Here is a 23,494-nt window from a genome sequence, read left to right on the forward strand (position 1 = left end):
AGTAACTACAGCGCACGATTTATTGGCTCCACTGTTTCCCCCGCAATTTTCGTCACCGTACTGATTGCTGTGCCTATCTGAGAGACCATTCTCCCTTTTTGTCATCGATACAAAACCAATTGAAGTTGACCCGTTCGGAAAGTTTGCCGACACTGTGTACTAGGTGTATAGGCCTATATGATGAAGGATCTAGTTCGACTTAGAGGAGGAAATGTTAGCTAAACGTCCAATCCGAATTGCTGATTTCGACTATTCCAGAGAAGTTGCCAAACAACTTCTGGATCCCAGAATAACCTAAATTTGCAGACAGAGTATGTATCTGTATGATGTGTCATACTTTGGCAAGGGTTTTTGTGGTACAAAGTACTGGAAAGTGTTTTTGTACCACTTAACTTGTCTTAAGTATTCGTAATCATAAAATCGTTCTGAATTCTTATATGAATTATTTCGTTTATGGCAGCGGATGTAAATCCGTTGTAATCTTTGCCCCAAACTGGTGTAAGTAAATTCTATCTTAGACCTTCGGGAGGATTTTGTTTTTCTTTCCTTTTTGGTAAAGAAAGTATGTGTCCGGATAGCTGAGTGGTTAGAGCACAAGGCTATCGTACGGAAGGTCGCGGTTCAAATCTCGCTGGCGGCAGTGGGATTTGTATCGGGATTTGACGTCGGATACCAGTCGACTCAGCTGTGAATGAGTACCTGAGTCAAATCAGGACAATAATCTCGAGCGTAATGCTGACCACATTGCTTCCTACAGTGTTCTGTAGTGTACCGTTTCGGTCTTGAATGAAGTGCTCTAACACACTGCAAGGACCTGATCCAATATGGATTGTTGTGCCAACGATTATTATTATTAAAGTATATAGTACATATTTTTTTTAATTTTTATTGCCATTATATAATTTTTTATTTAATACAATTTCCATTTACAATATACATTTAATTTTACTAACACTTGCTCTAATTTCTTCAGATAGATTAATTTTTTAAGGTTCCCCATTTAAAATGTCGGGTAGATGCCGAAGCAGGGATGAAATGACAGCCGCGGCTGATTGACATCTAAGATTTAAGAGACGTAAGATAGGATGTGATGCGTCGTAGTTTTTTCTGTTCCATTACAGTGCCCAAGTTCGCCAGCTCCACGGGCACCGATGAACCTTTGCTTTCATATCATCTATAAGTCAACCTGTACGTGGTCGGAGACAACCAATGGGGAAAGCTACAAAACCTAAAAGGAGAAAAAGGCGAAACTGACCGTCAAGGTTCCCCCGCAAATACTCAAGCTTAGTTTAAGTATTCCGTAGTTGAGCCGTTGATGCCTGCAGCCGAATGCCGCTACTGAGAGAAGACCAAAGATCGGATCGCATCCCCAATCGATTCATCCCATGCCTTAGACATACAACAAAACGCCGCCTTTTAGGCCCCTTACTGGTATAACATCCTCAGGAAATTATATAATATTTGAAGATGCTTCTTTGTTAATATTTCCAGGTGTTACGAGAGGAAGAGTAGTCCTCAAATCAAAAAAGATTTAATTGTAATTATATATATAATACTTTTTTTTCAAGGGAAATCCAAATAAAAAAAAATATTTCAAAATAAATATTACTAAAAGCATAAACTGAAAACAAAGATGGGAAAATACAAAAAAAAAAGATATCACAAAATGAAAGTAGAAAAACAAACTGCGGCGTACTGTGAGCCACTGGCTCGGGAAATCAAAGAAATTTGGCCTCCCGAGAAAGTGGTTGCAGTTCCCCTAATATTGCTTGCTAGAGGTATTGCACCAAAATTCCTCACGGCTTCCCTTGATGTCCTGGAACTCTCACACTGTCTGGTTCAAACCATGTAGGAATATATTATTCTGACCACGTGCTTGATGTTACGGGGAGTTCTGGACGGATTCTCTCACTAACTTACCAGCGGATCGTCGGAGCCTAAATGTTTGAGACAACCTGGAAAAAAAAATTAAGAAAAAATACGAACGGAAACTGGGAGCTCGGCGCTTCAGTTTTTATTTTTCATATTATCTATTCAATATTATCTCAAAATTTTATAGATCTATGATGAACGTAAGGGAAGGGGGAGGCTTCTTTATAAATTTTCAAAATATAATAGTATATTATCATTTACTTTTTTCGAATAGACTGGCTAGTACGGATACCAGGATACCACCACCACCATCATTTTTCTCAGAAGTAATTGACCCTTTTCGGACCCCGCTACTTGCCCTGCTACTCTTTGGCACCGACGTCAAAACTGTTTTGAAAAGCGCTAATCAAAACCTTTCATTTCAAACTTTTGGTTATTTTCTGCAAAAGGAAATGTTGCACCCTCCCTTTAGCTGTATAAGGATCCTCTTTTAAGTTCAACATGCAGGAATGTAATTGGCTGCATGTATGGGGGTTCACAGTTTCTACCTTTCAACCAAATTTCGTTTCAATAGGTATAACCGTTTCTGAGGAAAGTGCATGTGAAAGAAGGATTCACAGATAGACAAACATGTCTTGTAGATCGGGACTCAATAATTACGGCTATTGGCAAATGTTCACATTCACCCATATATTATATTAATACTGGTGCGCTCATGATTTCTGCGTGGTAAAAAGAAATTTTCTAGATATTTCATTTTATAGGCAAGCAATAAGAAGATGGTTACCAGGGATTGTTTTCCCGATCAATGTAGGGTAGGTAGGTAGGTATCAGTGGCCGCTCCGAGGAGCCCAATTAGCGCTTTGGTGCGCCGTTTTGATGCCACAAACTCCTAAGACCGTGACTGTTGTTATAGGAACAGGGAAGCGGAGTCTAGCTGGCTCGGATCTTCAGAGCCAGCCCGTAGCATTCACGAAGGAAAGCAGCTCTCCGACCCTGTAACTAGAAATCTCACTGAGGTCCCCAAAGAATGGTTTACCCAGTGTCCGCAGCCTGACTCGAGCCAGAGCCGGGCAATCGCAGAGAAAGTGCATGAGGGTTTCCCTTCCTTCCCCGCAGCTTCGGCAATGCGAGTTGTAGGGTAAGCCGAGCCTAGCGGCATGGTCCCCTATGGGCCAATGCCCCGTGCAGACCGCCGTAATCTTGAATGCATTTGCACGCGTCTGGCACAGGAGCTCTCGTGATCCGGCTATGTTATTCTCCTTGATTTGGTACAGCTTGTAAGCCTTCGCCATCTCAGGCCCGCGGCTGCTAGGTAGTGCGAGTAGACTCGGCCCCCGACAGCCGATCAATGTAATCGCCCAATAATAAATAGTTGGCTGTGTGCGGGAATCCACCATGTTAAAATAATTATAGGCAACAACCGGTATCCGGTCTAGGTCTGTCTTAATAAGGAACTCCAGACACCCGGGTTTGCGACGAGGTCCACCAATTTGATATTCCTAAAAGTTGTCTGGCGTCCTGATCTACGCCATCGCTCCATCTCAGGCAGAGTCTGACTCGTCTTCTTTTTGCACCATATATATTGCCCTTATAGACGTTCCCAGCTGAATCATCCTCATCCATATGGGTTAAGTAACCCGCCGACCGTAATTTGTTGAGCCGGATTTTATCCACAACCAGACGGTCATGGTATCGCTCATAGATTTTGTCGTTATGTACGCTACGGAATCGTCCATCCTCATGTAGGGCGCCGAAAATTCTTCAGAGAATTATTTTCTCGAACGCGGCCAAGAGTTCGCAATTCTTTTTGCTAAGAACCCAAGTCTCCGAGGAATACATGAGATCATTGTCTTGTACAGTAAGAGCTTTGACTCTATGGTGAAACGTTTCGAGCGAAACAGTTTTTGTAAGCTGAAATAGGCTCTGTTGCCTGCCAACAACCATGTGCGAATTTCATCGTCATAACTGATATCGGTTGTGATTTTCGCCCTTAGGAGGGAGAAATTTTCAACGGTCTCAAAGTTGTAGTCTCCTATCTTTATTCTTCCCGTTTGACCAGTGCGGTTTGGTGTTGTTGGTTGGTTGGTTTTTGATGCTGACGTTGCCACCATATACTTTGTCTTGCCTTCATTGATGTGCAGCCCAAGATCTCGCGCCGATTACCGCCTGCTCGATCTGGGTGAAGGCAGTTTGTACGTTTCCGGTCGTTCTTCCCATGATGTCGATATCGTCAGCATAGGCCAATAGTTGGGTGGACTTAAAGAGGATCGTACCCCTTGCGTTTACCTCAGCATCACGGATCACTTTCTCCAAGGCTAGGTTAAAGAGGACGCATGGAAAGGCATCCCTTTGTCGTTGATATTGAATGGTCTTGGGGATGATCCTGCTGTTTTCATCTAGCCTCGCACATTGGTCAGGGTCAGCCTAGTCAGTCTTATAATTTTAATCGGGATACTGAATCTTCATATGGCCGTGTACAGTTTTACCATGGCTATGCTGTCATAGGCGGCTTTAAAGTCGATGAAAAGATGGTCCATATTCCAACAGTTTTTCCGTCGCTTGCCGCAGAGAGAAAATCTGATCTGTTGTTGATTTACCCGGAGTGAAGGCTCTTTGGTATGGGTCAATGATGTTCTGGACGTATGGGGATATCCAACCTTGCAAGATAGAGGAGAATATTTTATAGATTATACTCAGTAACGTGATACCTCTATAATTTCTGCACTGAGTAATATCCCCCTTTTTATGTGTGGGACAGATAATACTTCGTTGGCAGTCGTCAGGCATTGAACCACTTGGTGTAGTTGGACGTCTCCAAAATTTAATCAATTCGGCTGTAATTCCATCGGCTCCTGGTGACTTATGATTTTTAAGCCGGTGGATTGCACGGACTGTTCCTTCTGTGCTTGGTGGTGGCAACATTTGTCTGTCGTCCTCAGTTGGCGGGACCTCCAATTCGCCGATATTTTTGTTGTTGAGCAGTTCATCAAAGTACTCAACCCATTGCTCCAATATGCTCATTCTGCCGGGAATCAGATTTCTTTCTTTATCTCGGCAGGAGGAGCATCGAGGTGTATAGGTCTTCATCTTGCTGTCTTGTTGGTAAAACTTCCACGCCTGGTGCGGTTGCTCTCTGTACTTTTGGAGTTCACACAGGTTCTCCAGGCTTCGTTTTTCCATCTGTGAGGTAGCTTTTTCGTTCAACGGAGTTCTTGGTAGGTCTCTGCGCGTGCCTGCTTTCTTTGAGAATGCAACATTACTGGATATGCAGCATTCTTTCGTTCCGTTGCCAGTTGACGTTCTTCGTCAACACAGCTGTTCCCATTTTTCTTGCGGGTGGGGCTCAGTATGTTTGTGGTCGTATCAATGGTATCACCCTTCAGATGAAGATCATTTTTTGATGCGTCATCCCCGGGGCATCTGTTGGCTGCAGTTATTGTGGCATCAATTTCCCCCGGAGGGTATTGTGCGCTTTGGGGGTGTTGTGCAGTTTGAGGGTATTGTGAATGGCCTCAGTATTCATTCTCACCTGATTGTCAGAGTGGATTGTAAGTGGTGTCGTAATTCGAGCCAGGAGCACTATTCGAAGGAAAAAAGTGATCCGAGTCTATATTGCCCCCTGTATTTACTGACATTCATCAAATTTGAGAGGTGGCGGCGTTCAATCACCACGTGGTTAATTTGGTTGGAAGTGGTCCCGTCTGGAGAGGCACACGTATGTTTATGGACCGCTTTCCGCGCTGGGTACTTCCAACAACCATTTCGTGCGATACTGCTAACAGAATAATCCGCGGTCCGTTATCATTGGTATCCCTATGTAAACTATGGGAGCCGACGTATCGCTCCGTCCTTACTTGAGTGTTAAAATGCCCAAGTATGACTTTGACAGCATAGTTGGGACAGGCTTCGAGGGTCCACTCAACTGCTTCGAACAAGGTATCCTTGTCCGACTCTGCTGTCTCCTCTATAGGGGCGTGAACGTTTATGGGGCTTATATTTCTAAACTTGCCTCGCAAGCGCAGAGTGCATTGCCTTTCGCTTATATTTTCAAAGCAGGTAACAACATGTTTCAATTTTTGGCTGACTAAGAAATCCACATGGTTTATTGAATGGTCGCTATAATATATGGTGTAACGACTCTTCTCCAGGAAACCGGTCCAGCGCATCTCTTGCAACGTTGTTACATTAGCCTTATATTGGGGCAGGGTATCAGCTAGCTGTTCTGTACAGGTTTTATGCTCGATCGTGGGTACCAATCCACGTTTCGCGCTGAGCCCTATACTACTCTTTGACTGCGTTTTAAGGTTTATTGGAACAAAATTATCATATTAGATTTTTGATATGAGTGAATGTCTGGATGGGAATTAGGAAATAGGAACGTGTCTATTGGGAAAGTTAAGGGGTACTGAAACTTGCGAAAAAGAAGAAATTCTGTACTTTATTAAATGCCATCGTCAGGTTGTCACTGAACAAGGCGAACGAGATGTTTCACATTTACAAAGCCGGGGGCGCTATATATTGTTGATATCGACACTGGCTATTTAGAACGCCGGCATGCACGGTGGGTGTAACAAGCATGCTAACAGACTAGGCAAAAAATGCAATGACTTTTGATGAGTTTTGTACTATTTCGGTGTTGGATACCAAAAAAAAGTTCGCCAAACACGAGCCAAATTAAAGGAACGTTGCTTTTCCCGGATAATTGCAAGTTTGGCTGAAAATTATCTCTGAAAAAAAGTTTTTGGTATGAGACGAATAGTAGTCCAGCAGAGTGCATTATACAAGGAGACTCGATACTGGACCATCTGCTGTAGAATGTGATATATAATAATAGCTTCGCTATATAGGGCATAGCGTGTCAATCACACACCCGCTGTCGTTTTCGGTTTCTTTTAAAGTACTTCAACTACCTCCATGATTTTCCTAGAAGCTTGCATTGCTCCTCCAACGTTGCATGCCATGTAGCTCCAGAGCGATCCACTTTCGCAATCCTGGGATAGCTGGAATCGAGTTGCTACCTTCTCGGTGTATAACTAAAAAAAAAAACAATATCAATGTGGAAGTCGGTGGAACTGTTTATAAGCTTGCTATGATATATCTGCTGGGTTAATTGATATCAAACTAAGCTTTAGGGGATACTTAGCCAGCACCACCACGTCAAACGCAAGAATGCCGTCGAATATCGGCGAAAATGGAATTGGAGTGGAGCAATTTATGTTATTATACAGCAATTGAGTTGAGAAAAGATATATGAATCAGCATGCTTCAGAGAGCATTTGCAACGTGTTGGATTAGATAATTCTCCCAATTCTCCTGAATGAGAGAGTATACCAGAAGATTTCATTGTTAGAGATACTCGTGCAAAAGAAGGATTCTAAGCAAGACAGTGAAGCTGAAGTCAACGTGGAGAGTTTAATTGGGAGATACTGATGGGTAGTTGATTCTGCAATTATAAAAAGTTAAAACGAGGTAATAAATGAAGCAAAGAAGAAGGCAGATAATAGAGTTGGAAGCATGGCGTTGATGTCGCTGATCTGGAGTGGACGTGTCTTTCTAGGATTTTTAGATTTTATGTTCTTTAGATTACCAATAAAATGAAATAATTCTAAAGAGTACCTTTTCAAGGATAGAAAGTATTGCTCTGAAGGGTAAGAAGGCGAGTAGGCGCCAAATTGGTCTATTTGTTGCTTTTGTCTATATATATCTGCTGTGTCCAAGAAATGACTGAGTCATTCGAGCGCTACATTTGAATGAATAGATAAGCTGATAGTTGTCTATTAAAATGCGGATATTTAGGAAAGTGTGAAGCTTTTTGCAAAATAAACATTTTGATTCGATTTGCGTATAGGGCAGCTGGTTATGCACTACGGTTTTAGGGGATAGAAATGGTGATAGGTAAGTTTTAACCAAAATGCATTCTTCATTTGATGTTGAAAGAAGCAACAGAAAGTAAGAGCCCTGGCTCTATTTCTTGGGGTGTTCAGCTCCATTTCAAGTTCATAGCACGCACGAGGTTGTGCTCGTTAAGTCCAATCAAACATGAGTATACTTCTAGAATATGAAATTGGTTTGCGCAAAAGTGCTGATAGCCGCCTGGAAGTGGCGGTGCCAGATTAAATTGTAGAACAAAATACAAAGGAACAAATTTTTTACAATGTTATAGCTACCCACTAAATGCTTGTTATTCCTGAACGCGAATTATGATCATAAATTTTAATGTATTCATTTGAGTGTAACCATTAGGCATGCTCATTTCGTTCAATTTAGTTTCCAGAGTCTACTTTCATGCTGGTGATTCAAGCGGCAACACCACCACCACTACCATTCTATGGTTTCCTTCTCTCCCTGATGAGTTCAATTTGGTGAATAAATTTGCATAACAATTCCGTCACACACTGTGAAAGTTTCATAAAGTCGTTAATCGTTTAAATTGGGTCTTAAAATTTCCATAAAGTTATTCTCCTCTTCATTCATGGCCATTTCTTATGCCATCCAGGGACTATGAGATATCCAATTTGCGCTTCATGGAGCCAAATAACAAAACCCTGCTAGTCACCTTCGTCATCGCCTTATGTCCGTCTCTTCGGACAAGTCAAAAACGAAGAGTCGCACTAGGACATTAGACGACGGGAAATATGAGAACAAGTATAGAGAAAGGATTTTAAACTGCAATTAGATAAATATTCCACAACGTTCCGCATGTTCCTCTTTAATGAAACTGGTTGGAAAATTCTCCTCGGTTTAGAGACACATTAGTTGCTATGAAAATGTAATTTTGCGGAGAGTGGAGGTGTTTATTAAATTTCCCCATCTAGAAGATTACGTTATTTAATTCCCTTCCAAGAAAGGAAACTTCGAATTTTTGAACCAACCCCGTGGCGAGATAATGTCGCATTCATAGCAATTGCCTTTTTGATAAGGAACTGTTCACCGGTCTCAGACCGTAAACCGTTTAGGTATGACTTCAATTGAGCTGTGAACATACCGAAATATCCTTCCTCTCTGAATTTAATGGATTCAACGATGCAGACATGAAGTAGAGAGTAATCACTTAATGACGTGGACGAGCAGCGTGTGAAGAGTCTGGCGAGCGCTCAAGTGGAACAAGTATTCCTTGAAAAATCATAATAAAGGCTCTCGGCAGTGCCACGGCATCCTAAACGAGGATGACGATGATAATAATTTTCCTCATTTTGCAACTCATTCAGCAGCAATCGTTGTCCATCTTGCCATGACTTTCCTCAGACCTGCCTTCGTCCTGCAAATTACTCATGTTGGAAGCTGAAAAAGTTTTTGTTTCATTTTGACCTTTTTTGAGGCGTTTTTAAGATTGTCGTGATAGCAGCGAAAACAAAGTTGATCCTTGGCTTGTTGGAAACTTTTACGGGTCGTTATGTCATTTGCCGGGGAGGCAATTCTTACAAGTCCGAATTCCCAATTAACGCTAAAAGTAAAATTGGCCTCCTATTTTTAGATTCAGTGCGGCTTTTTAGATTCGAATCACAAGGCAGGGAAATTGACATTGTTTGTTTGTAGAGAGAATTAAATAAGAGACAATTTGTTTACTTCAACTGCCTGGAATATTTGGACATTTGACAATTATTCATATTTTCATTGCCGTCTGGTCGACGCCACATTACTGCCAGTGTGACTCATGTAGCAGAAACTCTAAAATCGTTTAGAACTCATCTATCCGCAGATTCCATTGTTCTGAGGTAAATTCTATGAACTCGTATATGTACATATACTGAAAAACATTTACCTACAAAAGCATGATGCAATATGCAAGTTATCTTTTCCTTCCGTAGGTCTGGTAAAAAATAACGCACGTTTCTATGGTCAGAACAGTAATGCTTACTGCTTAAGACTTACCTCTATTTATACATAAAATGTGCAATTACTGTAATTACTAAAGTGCCAAATGTGCAAATATAAATAAAACCTAGTTACCGAGTTCAATGTGCATCGATTGATGAACTGAAATTTGCCTACCTATGGGAAGCGTGTGCATACAGATCACGGTGTGCGTATTCGCATGATTAAGAGTGTGATAACTCCTCCCTCCTCAAAAATCTGTGTCCCACAGATTAGAACAATGACGGCGTGTTTTCATTAATGAGTTCGACTACGGGACTATTGTGGAACTGGTAGTCACAGATCGCATTTGTTCCCTGCAATATTTGGTAAAGGCATTCAGTAGATCTTAGTTCTCGCAACTGATTCTTATTGCAAATAGTTATGCCTTGAATTTCGGAGCATCGCTCGCTTACGCCGTACTTTTGCTTGTGGCTCAAAAATAGACTAGAATAGTTGAGGTAAATCATCTTACCATCCTTAATAGTTGTACGGATCAAGAGGTGATTGAAATCGGTGCCTCCCGGTTTTGGTAAACATACAACATAGAGAAGAATCGACCCTTTTACAAGCACCGCGTATTCAATAGCTTGAATATCATTGCTGTACGGGAGCGTCTCAACCTGTGCGAGGATTTCGTTTACTTCAACCCTGTCCAGAAGTTTCGAATTGACTATACCCCTCTTAGCGAGCTGGTTGGCCAGAACAATCTCCTCTATTTCCTCCTTTAAAATCGTCATTTTATTAAATAATGTTTGCTCATACTTATCGTTATTTAGGGTAGCAAGGTCGGCAACGATTCCATTGTAGTTATCAATAAGTTCTGTAGATACTCTGCTAATATACCTATTGATTCTGTACTGCTTGTTGTTGTTGTCTATAATATTATTCTGACTCTTGACAATGCTATCCCAATCAGTGGCATCCGGACTTCCCGCAAGCCATTTCCAGGCAGAACCTAACCAATTTATTGATCGACAGGACCTACGTACTTCCCTGTATCTTAGTTGGTCAATTAGCCTCTCTATTTCGGAAATGCGATGATTAAGTTGAGGTACTAAAATACTTGTTCTATTGACTCGGTATTTCACTGTTAATTTTATACTACTAATAACTTTGTCGTAATGGCTAATATTAATCGCATGAATAATTTTGAAGTTCCCTGTTAAGATTCTCCCGACTCCCTGTTTCATGGTCGTAAGTGGTCCATTGTACTCGTAAACATCCACAGAAGCCCGTACATTCCAAAAGGTCAGTCTGAAATGGAAGGGATATTTTTTAGATGAGACTTGTGAACCTCCCTACCCTCGGTTGTGGTGATAGTGACACGGTTGTCCTGTGCAACAGTTTCCTTCTTATACAAGGGTTTGCTTTTTGCTTTAATTGGCTTATCAACCTTGAAGACTACATCTCCAGGCTTGTAGGCTTTTGGTTTAGTTCTTTTAGAATTGTGTTTACTAATCTGATTCTTTTGTTTTCGCATGATTTCGAATTTAACATTTTGATTTAGTTTGGTTTTAAAATCAAGTAACTTGTGATAATTTATGCGCTATGATCTAGCGAAGAATATGTCAACCGGTTTCTTCCCAGTAACGGAGTGAAAGGAATTATTGTATCTGTCTACGGTAACATTTATTGCCTTGTTAAGAGAATGATCAGGGTATTCTTGTCGGATGCATCGCAAAAGTTCAAGAATAGTGGAATGCAGGCGTTCAGCCGTACCGTTAACCTCACTTTTTTGAGGTGGTGTCAAGTATACGTTAATCCCTAATGCTTCAAGGTAATCTAAGATTGTTGGACTAACGAAACTTGGTTCGTTGTCTGAAACCAGTAATTCAGGAACGCTGAAATAGTGAAGCATCTTGATTAGCTTGTCGCGTAGATGAAGGACGGACTTATTCTTTAAGTGAAAAAACTTTGCGAACTTGCTAAACTTGTCCACGCAGGTAAGGTATTTTTCCCCCGAAATTTGAAAAATGTCCATATGCAAGATTTGTGTCAGATATTCTGGAACAGGTGATTCCTGCAATTCCGGCTTGGCTGGGTACCGGTCATACTTGTTCCTATTACAATTGTCACAGGTTGCCACATATTTTTTAATTTCCTTCGTCATTTTCGGGAAGTAATATCGCTCTAATATCTGCTCTTTATTTTCTTTATGATTCCTATGAGCTCGCCGATGTTCCTGTTGTATAATTTCGACCTTGTTTTCTTCATTAGCAATATCCTGCACCATTCTTTGAGTGATGCGAATTTTGAATTTTGAAAAACTTTCCTTAAAAACTTCCTGAAGTAACTGCAAATATACCTCGGGAATTTTAATGCCATTAACGACATTAGGGTTTAACCTTTCCTTGAGTACCCTAGTTAAGCTGTCTTTGTTTATTTCGCTTAACTGAATAAAATGTCTGTTGTACGCTGGGTGTGGTTCCTCGTAAGCACTCATCTCCTTACCTAAGGATATTATAAGCTGGTTTTTAAACACATTAATTGGAGCCTCGGTATGAGGGATGAGATCTGTGCTGTCTTCCTCTACACTGTGCGTTGTTGCCGAGCCGGAGTCAAGGATGTTTACCTCCAACGGCAGCCTAGAGAGGGCATCGGCCACGACATTAGTTTTCCCTGGTTTGTATAGTAACTCGTAATTGTACTCCTCTATTCTCGATTTCCATCGCTTGAGTTCTTTGCCCCGTAGAGGTACGTCCTGAGTTTGTCGAGGGCCCAAACGATATCCAGCAACTCCTTCTCGTTTATGGTACCTTCGGTTTTATTTAGTGATCTTGAAACATAAATGATAGGCCTGTCACTTCCCACTTCACCTTGCGACAAAACTGCTGCAAAGTGGTTAGAATGAACGCCTTCTCGAAGTCTGGAAATGCTAGAACCTGGGATGACGTAAGGAGTTCCTTCAACTCGTCGAAAGCTTGCAATTCTGTGGGCCCGAGTTTCATTTCCTTTTTCTTCGATTGGTTAGCCTTGACTTGTGCGTTCCCATTTCTCGTAATGTTGGTTAAAGGTTTCGCGACTTTTGTGAAGTCTCTAATAAATTTCCTATAATACGAGGCTAATCCAAGGAATACCTTTAAATCCTTGAGATGTGTTGGAGGCTTGATTTTCCTAATTGCAGCGATTTTATTCGGATCAGGCAGAATGCCCTTCTGGCAGATAAAATATCCCAGAAATTCTACTTGAGTCCTTAAAAATTTAGATTTCTCTATGTTGACTTTTATATTTGCTTTCTTCAGTTGCCCAAGTATCGTCTGTAGATTTCCTAAATGTTGTTCTTCTGTTTCACCTAAGATGATAATGTCGTCGCTGTACACGTAGCATATCTTCCCAACGAACGGTTTTAACACATCAACTATCATTCTTTGGAAGATAGCTGGAGCATTCTTTAGGCCAAGGGGGAGTCTAGTAAACTCGTACTTGCCATTCGCGGTTGAAAACGCCGTTTTAGCTATATCGTCCTCCTTCATTCTAATCTGATGGAATCCTGATGTTAAATCGAGTGTCGTAAAGTACTTGCTATGGTGTTGGTGATGTCCGGTATGGGGTACGTGTCTGGAATGGAGACCGCATTGAGTCTTTTAAAGTCCATCACTAGTCGATATTGCTTTTCGCCCAAGGAATTTGGCTTTTTTGGTACAATCCAAGTGAGTGAATTATACGCACTATTCGAGGGACGTATGATACCGTTTGCAAGCATCTCGGATATCTGTCTTTCTGCCTCGGCTCTCAAATTAACAGGGTAAGGATATGATTTTGTATAAATGGGATTAGACGCAGTGGTTCTGATTTCTGCCCTTACATTTGCTCCACCATCTCGCTGTCATTAATTGGTCCGAAGGTCTTGCTATATTCCTCTAATAACCCCCGCAATTTCTCTTTCATTCCATCACAAAGGTGGTCGTTCTTTATTGCTATGCTATTTACCTGCTCAGATTCCTTTGCTTTCAAGGGAATTTTAATGTTCGGCGAAATTTTGAGAGTATTATTTTTCCTGTCAATGACAGCATTAAGTTGCTTTAGAAGGTCGTCGCCTATTATCCCGTCGAATGATTTCAGAACAGGCAAAAAGTAAAAATTTAGTGGCGTGTCGTTCCCGGCGCTGTCAAAGAACTTGCCAGTAACTCCTAGTGTTATAAAGATCTCCCCTGCGGCTGATTGAATTTTAAATGGTTTAGCTATTGGTTTCGCATTTTGGGAAAATTCGACAGAGATGAAATTTTTGTTCGCACCAGTATCCACTAAAAACTTGAGTATTCTACCATTTCGGATACGTTACTCTAAGTATGGTACGCTAGACAGGCGTCCATCATAAAATTTAGTAGATTTTCCTGAAACACAGGCTCGCATTCCTCAATTTGGTCAAAGTGACTTTTCTCTGGTTCGTCCTGAGGCTCTACGTTATAATAACCGGACTGATCATGGTCAATACACGGATCAGTTACTTGCTCCTGCGATTCTAGGTTATGGAGATGCAGCGATTTCCTAGGCAGATTCATAGAATCGTTTGAGCGCTTATTAGGGTAGAAGTTACGGGGTCTGTTCGTATAATCCACCTGACGAGTCTGGATGGATCTATCTACTTCCATAGGTGTTGGAGGTTTAGGATTTGTGGGTCTCGGAGGAGGATTGTGTGTATCCGGCTGCGGTGGGTTGCTGGGCCGATTATTATATACCCAATTTCGCTCAGCTGTACTTAACTGGTGATATGGTGCTGTTATCCTAGGATTGTTAAAAGCGCGGCGCGGAGTGAAGATTTAGTTAATTGGGGAAGATATGGAATTATTAACATTCCTCTGTCGGATGTTAATATTTCTGAAATTGAGGTTCTGAAACTCCAAATAGGAAACATAAGCCTCGGGAAGAGTTTGTGGTTTCTGAACTACATATCAACATTCTTGAAAGGTCCCCATTCAAACCCCTGATGAACAAGGAAACAAGGAAAGTTGGTGATTCACGGCTGCATAGAATTCATCGACACTCTTGCTCCCTTGGAACATTGAGTGTAGCTGGTGCTCCAGTGTACGAACATCTCGCTTGTCCGCATTATGAAGCGGTAAACATTGCTTAATGCAAGACCAATCGTCGTCGAATATATTGTAGGAGATGAGAGCAGCATCTGCTGGTCCTCTCACTTTTTGCCTAATATGGCGAAGAATGGCCCTATATATCGGTTTCTGGCGGACGATCTGATAATCTGATAACCTGTAAGTCCTTAACACAATCAGGGAGTTTTTTAATATCCTCTAGATCCTTCTCATTCTGGGGGAGCGTGGGGATTGATTGGCTTTGAGAATCTGACGGCTGGGTCTTAATTGCTTTCTCTAGAAACACCAATCGTGCTTCTCTTCCTCTTTAGCGCAGGCCGTTCGTGGGTGGATTGGGATGCACCTACTAATGGTACTGGATCTTGCAGCTACAGCACTATCTGCTTCCAATATTATCCTCACACACCGTGTTCCTATGGGAACGATGAAATCGCTCGGGCTTGTTGTTACTATTAATTTATTATTATATATATTTTTTTTAAGATCAGGTCTATCGCCAGCCTCAGTTTTAAGGAACCTTTAGGCTTCGTGTGTTCCCCTGGCCAGTTAGAAAATTAGTTAATTATTAGTTAACCGTAGCTGTGTTCTCGTGGGAACAGCTATTACTATACGGTTTTGAATCGAACGCGCTGTATTTACCCGGAAAGTATTGAGATTTTTCTCGGACTTTTGACTACCGGAATACTGTGTTCTCGTGGGTACAGTACTAAATTTTGCTCGGGCGCCAGTTATCTTTTCCTTCCGTGGGTATGGTAAAAAAATAACGCACGTTCGATTTATAAACTTTATTTGTTCTCTATAGTCAAAACAAGAATGCTTACTGCTTAAGACTTACATCTATTTATACATAAAATGTGCAATTACTGTAATTATAAGAGTGCCAAATGTGCAAATATTATATAATAAAACCTAGTTACCGAGTTCAATGTGCATCGATTGATGAACTGAAATTTGCCTACCTATGGGGAGCGTGTCCATACAGATCATGTTGTGTGTATTCGCATGATTAAGAGCGTGATAACTTGCATGCAGAATTACTGCAAACTAGGACATCAGTTTTTTTATTTCACATTTTGTCAGTTGAGAAATCATCATCAACTTCGCAATAACCAGAATCCGGTTAGACCTGCCTTAGCAAGGAACTGCAAATACTTTAGTTTTGCGCAGACTTCCATCAATTCAATACTGCTGTAAGCTGTCTGGCATCCTGACCTACGGCATCGCTCCATCCCAGGCAGGGTCTGCCTCGTCTCCTTTTTCTTCCATAGATACGGCTCTTATAGACTTTCCGGGCTGGATCATTCTAACCCATACGGATTAAATGATCCGCCCACTACACACTATTCTTCTTCTTTTTCTTCAGCCTTTGTTTCGTTCACAAGCGGGGTCGGCTAATCCAGTGACATCGCTCATAAATTTCGTCGTTATGTGCGCTACGGAATCATTCATCCTCATGTAGGAGGGCAACCATTTTTCGGAGAATTCTTCTTTCGAACGCGGATCAGGGTTAGTAATTTTTCTTGCTAAGAAGCCCGGTCTTCGACGAATTCATAAGGACTAGCAACATTTTCTTGTCAGTAAGAGCTTTGACCCTGTGAGAAGACATTTAGCGCCGAATTGTTTTTGTAAGCTGAAATAGCCTCTAGTGGCTACCAACAACGGTGTGTGAATTTCATCGTCAAAGCTATTATCGTTTGTGATTTTCGACCCTCGATAGTAGAAATTATCAATGGTCTCAAAGTTGTTGTCACTTATCTTTTTTTATTTGGGTTCAAGTAGTGCACTGCAGAAGTGACTGATGTGGAGGTCAGCCTATCTCTCTTTGAGGGTGAACTATCTCTCCTCTAGGGCAATGTGTGGCTTTTCAAGGGCCAAGCCTCTTGTCTACGAAGACCCTTAGTGAGTGGCGATAACCACACCCTGGACGAGGTAAGCCTACTATTCACAAAACGCTACGGACCTAGACTGAAGAGTCGAAAAAAAACCCCTCATTTCAGGGTGTCATGCGAACTATACCCATTGGATAGGATAGAAATCAAGTTCATTTGACTGGCCATACTACCAAAGACATCGGGTGAAAAGCATACCGAGGTCCCCGAAGAAGTCTCGAAAGCCATAGGGGCGGAAAGAACTGGATCAGCCAGGGATGTAGACCTACTACCCTGTGAAGAGCAGAAGTTGGACGATTTAGATTTAGGACTTTTAGAGCTCAGGGTGAACAGCGATGCGCAGGAAAGTGCCATGTCGGAGAAGAAGGGCGATATTCCGACAGTGGAGAAGAGCTCCAAACAATAACGGAGCCAATGAACAACACTAAGATAGCCCAGATAAGCCTCCATCATGCGAAAGCTGCATCGGCAATAATTACAAGGGCAAGTTCCAAGGGGAACATTGAAGTAGTGTTGGCTCAGGAGCCCTGGGTAGATTCGCAGTCTGCAAGGAGGAAGCATGCAGGTAATTTGGGACTCTTCTTGTCAAAAACCAAGAGCTTGGATAATTCCTCAACGTAATTTAAAATATATATGTCTTTCGGATTTCTTGACTGGGGCCTTGTGGCTATCCAAGTCTCTGCATTCGAGAGGTAATCGTGGCATCGGGATACTTCCCAGGAGACAACGTCCGGGTTCTATCTGAACAAGTCACTAAACTGGTGAAGCACTGTGAGAAGACGGCCGGCACCACTCCTCCTCGGTTGCGATGCCAACGCCCATCGCGAAGCCGATCACGACGAGCCGACCCCGTTTGTGAAGGGGACAAAGGCTGAAGAAAAAGAGAAATAGAATAATCAGATTCGACATTGAATCTAACTCCGAAATACTATGAATAATAAGGAATTTCAGGAGAACGGATTGAGAATCTTATGCAGCGCATCTGAGCAACAATATAGCTCACCTTCAAGATGGCGATGACATTAGAAGCGAACTGGAACTAGAAGCAGTGGTGAAAAACCTCAACAGCGTCGTTATTGCTGCATATGAAGCCAGCTGTCCGGCTAAGATAGTTAAGTCGTCAAGGGATGCATCCTGGTGGAAAAGGAACCTGGCCAAAATGAGAAGAGAGGCACGAAAACTCTTCAACCGGGGACTGGCAGAGGTACAAAAATGAACTGCCTGCGTATAGAAACGCGATCAGGGAAGCAAGATGGAACAGCTTCAGCGAATTCTGTGAAGGGATCGAACAGATCACAGAAGCAACCGGTCTCTACAAGTCTGTAGCCAAAGGCAGAGCAATATCCTCTGTCTGTTTAAAGAAGGAAGATGTGACATTTGCCGAGAATGAGGACAGAGTGAACCTGCTTCTCGGAACTCATTTCCCGGGGTCCTACCTCACGGCGGCTGCCGACAACATTCTGCCTGACACCCCAACAACGAACAAAAAAGGAAGAAAGGAGAACTGGAAACTCGTTAAACAGGTATACTCAGAAGCCACTGAAATTCCCTGGAGTGGATGGCATTTTCCCAGCACTAATCCAGAGAGGCGTAGAAATCATCTGAGAGTATCTTCTAAGGGTGGTAAGGGGCAGCATAGCCCTGGGATATATACCAAGGACATGGAAACGGGCAAAAGTGGCCTTTATTTCAAAAGGATCCTTTTCACGCGAAATCTTTCAGACCAGTTTGCCTAACATCGTTCGTATCCAAAACGGTGCAGAAGGTCATAGAGAACTATATTAGAACTAACAGCGTAATATGAGAATACCCTAGGTGATAGAATCCAAAGTGGAGTAAGGGTTTCAAGTGCCTTGTGCTCACCTCACCTCACCGGAGAGCCATAAGGTTACATGATATGGAGGTGAAACGAGAAACAGAGGTCAAATATTTGGGAATTACGCTAGACCTAAAATTACTCTGGGAGACCGATGTCGGAAAGCTCTGATGACTTGTAGATCCATAGCAGGCAAAAATGGGGTTGTAGCCCAAAGATACTACAGGGTGCGGCAGCATAACTTCCTTTTTTCAAAACTCAATAAAAACTATTGTATGCATCGGAAAATATTTATTTATTTTTTATAATGTAGGTACATGTCTAAAGTTTTTATTTACATTGTTTTCAAGATCAAATCTGTTCGCTGACGTCCCCCATTCTCCATACATTGCGTAAACCGATTTCTGGCGTTTGTCATGACTCTTGTTAGTATAGCAGGTGTTATGTTGGATATTTCTGCTTGGATGTTGGTCTTCAAATCTTGTAGAGTTCTTGGACGGTTCACATAAACACGGGATTTCAAAAAACCCCATAGAAAAAAATCACAAGGGGACAGATCGGGAGAGCGTGCCGGCCATTCCAAATCGCCTCTAATTGAGATAAGGCGCTCTGGAAAGTGTTCCCTCAAAACAGCCATCGATGCTCTTGAAGTGTGTGCTGTTGCACCGTCTTGTTGGAACCAAGTTTGGGGGACAAATCCAAATTTTCTAGCCGTGGCAAAAAAAAATCTGTAGCATGTTTACATACCGGTCCGAATTCACTATCACTGTAACCTCATTTTCCTCAAAAAACCAGGGACCAATAATTCCAGCTAAGGAAATTGCCTACCACACTGTGACTTTGGGTGAATGCAAAGGCTTTTGATGCAATTCTCGACGGTTGGTGTCAGCCCAGTAGCGCATGTTTTGTTTGTTAACCGACCCACACAAATGAAAATGGGCTTCATCGCTAAAAAAAACAATAGCACACTCGGGAACGACATCAAGAAGAAGCTCACACGCGTTCATCCGAGAATTGAAGTCACGTTCTGAAAGTTCCTGCGCTATCGCCATCTTATAGGGATGAAAATGAAGATCATCACGAAGAATCCTTCTCAGAGAACGATCGGATAGTCCAAGGGCAGATGCGTGTTTGCGCGCAGAACGCCGTGGCGATCGCAACATTGACGCTCTCACTGCTTCAATGTTCTCAGGTGATCTAACGGGCCGAGGGACTCCAGTTCTTCTTTTTGTCGCACTTGCAGTTTGTTTGAATGTAGTGACCCATGTAACAATTGATTTGCGGTGTGGCGCGGGAGCCAACGGGGCTAAATTAAAGCGATTTCGAAATGCAGCCTGTGTTGCAATAACCGAACATCTGCTTGAAAAGTAAACCTCAACGGCAAAGGCACGCCCCTCACTATTTCAACGCATGATGGCGACTGAACCGTGTCGGGACAAAACTTTACAGTATCCCCTCTTGAACGGGATCACTAGCGCTCCGCTATGACATCAACTAACTGAGTGGCGCGCATTTTAAAAAAGGAAGTTATGCTGCCGCACCCTGTAGTTTGGGTATACACTGAAGTACCTATGGGGCGGTAATCTGGGCAAAAAGAACCGAACTCAGCACACAAGCCAGGGATTTACATAGACTCTAAACAGTGGCTTGCGTGTGTAACAGTGGGGCAATGCCGATATGCCCAACGGCATCCCTAGAGGTCCTTCTGGTGTTAACCCCTCTCCATCTGTACATACAGATGCATGCAACGAGAGCAATATTCAGGATGACCGAGAGTATCATTGAGGCGAGGAGCTGTCTAAATCGAGGGAATATTGATATTCAACTGACTATTTGGTATACTAACGGATCCCTCAGAGCAAAGAGGGCGGGTGCCGGCGTCACTGGTCCAAGGAAAATGTACTTGGAGCCAATGGGTAAGTTCATCAGCATGATCCAGGTGGAACTATACGCCATAAACAGATGTACCTCCTTTAACATTGCCATTCTCGCCGACAGCCAAACAGGGGTCAATGCACTTAGGTCCAACCAGGCGAACTCTAAACTGGTGCGGGAATGCCTTGAGAGACTACATACGCTCGGCACGTTCGACGGGGTTTGGATACTTGGATTCCAGGCTATGTTGGGTTGCAAGGCAATGAGGCACGGGACGAACTAGCCAAGAAAAGAGCAGGGACATATTTACGGGGGCCAGAACCCTCCTGTGGATTCGAAAATGGGTTCATGGCTATGATATTAAAAAATGAAGAGGAACGGTTGAGGGAACTATACTGGGCGCGTCTATTAGGAATGGAGCGGTCCAGGGTGCTTATTGGGCGATAGGAACCCAAGTTCACAAAGAATTACTTAAACCCCACCAAAAGAGCCTCCGAATCATAGTGTGAATCAATGTCGCCTAAACTATCACCTAGGTAAGCAAGGTAACATTTACGGACACTGCCTGCATACAGGGTGTGACGTCAATTTACATAAAGTGTAAAGGAGGGTTCCGCGTATATGCAAAAGGGGAATGTGAAAATAGTTTTCACTGCATGTGGTCATGTGCTGCTACTTTCCGAAACTGATACCAGTTTTGACATACATTGCAGAATGCGCGAATAAGGAACCAAAATGTGTACACATGAGATACGACTCATTTTCGGAAACTACCCCGAAGTCTGAATAACTTCAGGGTGATGTGCTTATACGGAATTTAGGCCTCAAAATTTGGCCCATTCCAATATCTTCTCAAATACATTTACTAACAGTATATTATCTACTTTCTTAAGTTGCCAGGAAAATCCCCCTTAATTTCATCTTAGAAGTGAAGAATTTTGCAATAGTATAGAAGATCGCGGATAATACTGCCCATATATGCGGAAAGGGGTGCATTGTTTTTATGGAATATAGCCACGTGGGTATCAAATGAAAGGGCTTGATTAGTACTTTTCGAAACTGGTCCTGTATTTGATACGACGTGAAACATAGAGGAGTGACGGCTTAAAATATGACCACCAAAAAAATGTAACTGGTCTCGTTCTCAGGATCTTTCCAACCAAAAATAAACGAAATCTAGGCCCCAAAATACATCCCGTTCCGATATCTGAACAAATAAAGTTAACAATGATATATAAACATCTTTTAGAAATTTAGTCGGAAAACCACTTAAGTTCACGTTAGAAGTCCAAAATATGGCAGTGATATGAGAAATAACATAAGGCATACCTTTGACCAGTTTGAAGGAAATCGAACTATTATTAACAAAGCTACAGAAGGTGAACCTTTTACATTTTATCTTAATTTCGTGAATTCCGAAATATGTATGACGTCGTCATAGCATATCAATTCGTCAATACCGCAACAAAGTGAACGTATATGAATGAGGGGCCGGAGGGAAACATTTCGTTTTCAGGTTTTAATCATTTATATATCACTATCAACTACTCGAGACAGATGTACGTATGTGTTTATATGGGGTCAAGCAGTGTACTGCAGGATAGACTGACGCGGAACATAGCTCCCTGAAGCCAACCTATATATCTCTCTCTCAAGCCTCTCGTCCACCAAGACCGTTAGTGAGTGGTGATAGCCAGACTCTGTACGAGGTGACACTACTATTAACAAAACGCTACGGATCCAGACTGGGGAGTCGAAAAACCCCTCCCCCAATCCAGGGTGTTATGCGAACCGTGCCCATTGTATAGTTTGCAGTCGGGGGTAACTGACTGTATTCGAACGGAACCTCACTGATACCTGATCGTCTCAGTGAGTAAGTTAGACCTTACCGTGCTACGGGGGGCTATGGCACAGCGGACCTGTTAACCCGCATACTCGTGGGAATCAAATGAGTACAAAAAAAGAAATGAAAGAGATTACACCCAAGAAGCGAGAAGTTGGGATGTCAAGCAGTGGATCCAAGGTTAACATTGGTATACTGCCTGGACAACAGCCAACGAACACCACTGCTCAAAGAGCAGGGACCAACAGACGTCAGGAAGGAGAGGTCTCAGTGGCGCCAGTGTTAAATGGTACCTGCGCTATCTGAAGGAAGGCCTGAAACCAGAAGAGGCCCTTAAGAAGACTCAGGACAGACCGAAGCCATCTCTACCGCAGCCGAGAAAGCGGGGAGCAGCAGATCGGCCTGCATGAAGGAAATGCTCCCAAAAAATGCAAACCTGAACCCAAGTGGGGAGAAAACCCGGGCAGGTTAGGAGTGAAGGCAGGACCCAGGAAGCCCGCCATTAGCTATGCTAGTGCGGTCAAGGGCATTCGACTGGCCATACTGCCAAAAAGGTTTCCCGAGCAAATACTCACTCGTGAACCATAGTTCCTAGATTGCCAGGCTGGGAAGGGGTGGAACTGTCAACATGTGCTGAGGATGATATGCCAGGAGTCACATGATGCCAGTTTTTCTGCCAAAAGCCGCGGCAATAGAAACGGAAGACCTTATGAGCCTCCTAATCGCTCAGAATGAAGATCTCCATACCCGGCTATGGAGAGTTTTCAGAAGTAAGGGTAAACTCCTCACGATCGGGGTAGATGACCGATCGCTGAAGGCAATTAAACGTCGCAGTTGCCATGTCAACTACCGATTTGGCAACATACCCGTGCATGGGCACAGGGAAAAGCCAAGGAAAGATACCTTGGAGGAGACACCGGGTGAAAAACACACGGAGGTCCCTGAAGAAGTCTCGAAAGCCATAGAGGCGGAAAGGACTGGATCAACCAGGGAAGTAGACCTGCTGCCCAGTGGAGAGCAGAAACTCGACAACCTAGACCTAGGACTCCTAGGGCTCAAGGTGGACAGTGACGCGCAGGAAAGCGCCATGTCGGAGGAGGAGGGCGATCCTCCGACACTGGAGAGGAACTCCAAACAGTCGATGGCCAGCACTAAGATAGCCCAGATATACCTCAACCATGCGAGAGCTCCATCTGCAGTGATTGCAAGGGCAAGTTCCAAGGAGAAGATAGGAACAGTGCTGGTTCAGGAGCCCTGGGTGTACCGGTGGCAGATTCGCGGTCTGCAA

This window comes from Hermetia illucens, chromosome 5 (assembly GCF_905115235.1).
Source record: "Hermetia illucens chromosome 5, iHerIll2.2.curated.20191125, whole genome shotgun sequence".
NCBI classification, from domain to species: Eukaryota; Metazoa; Arthropoda; class Insecta; order Diptera; family Stratiomyidae; genus Hermetia; species Hermetia illucens.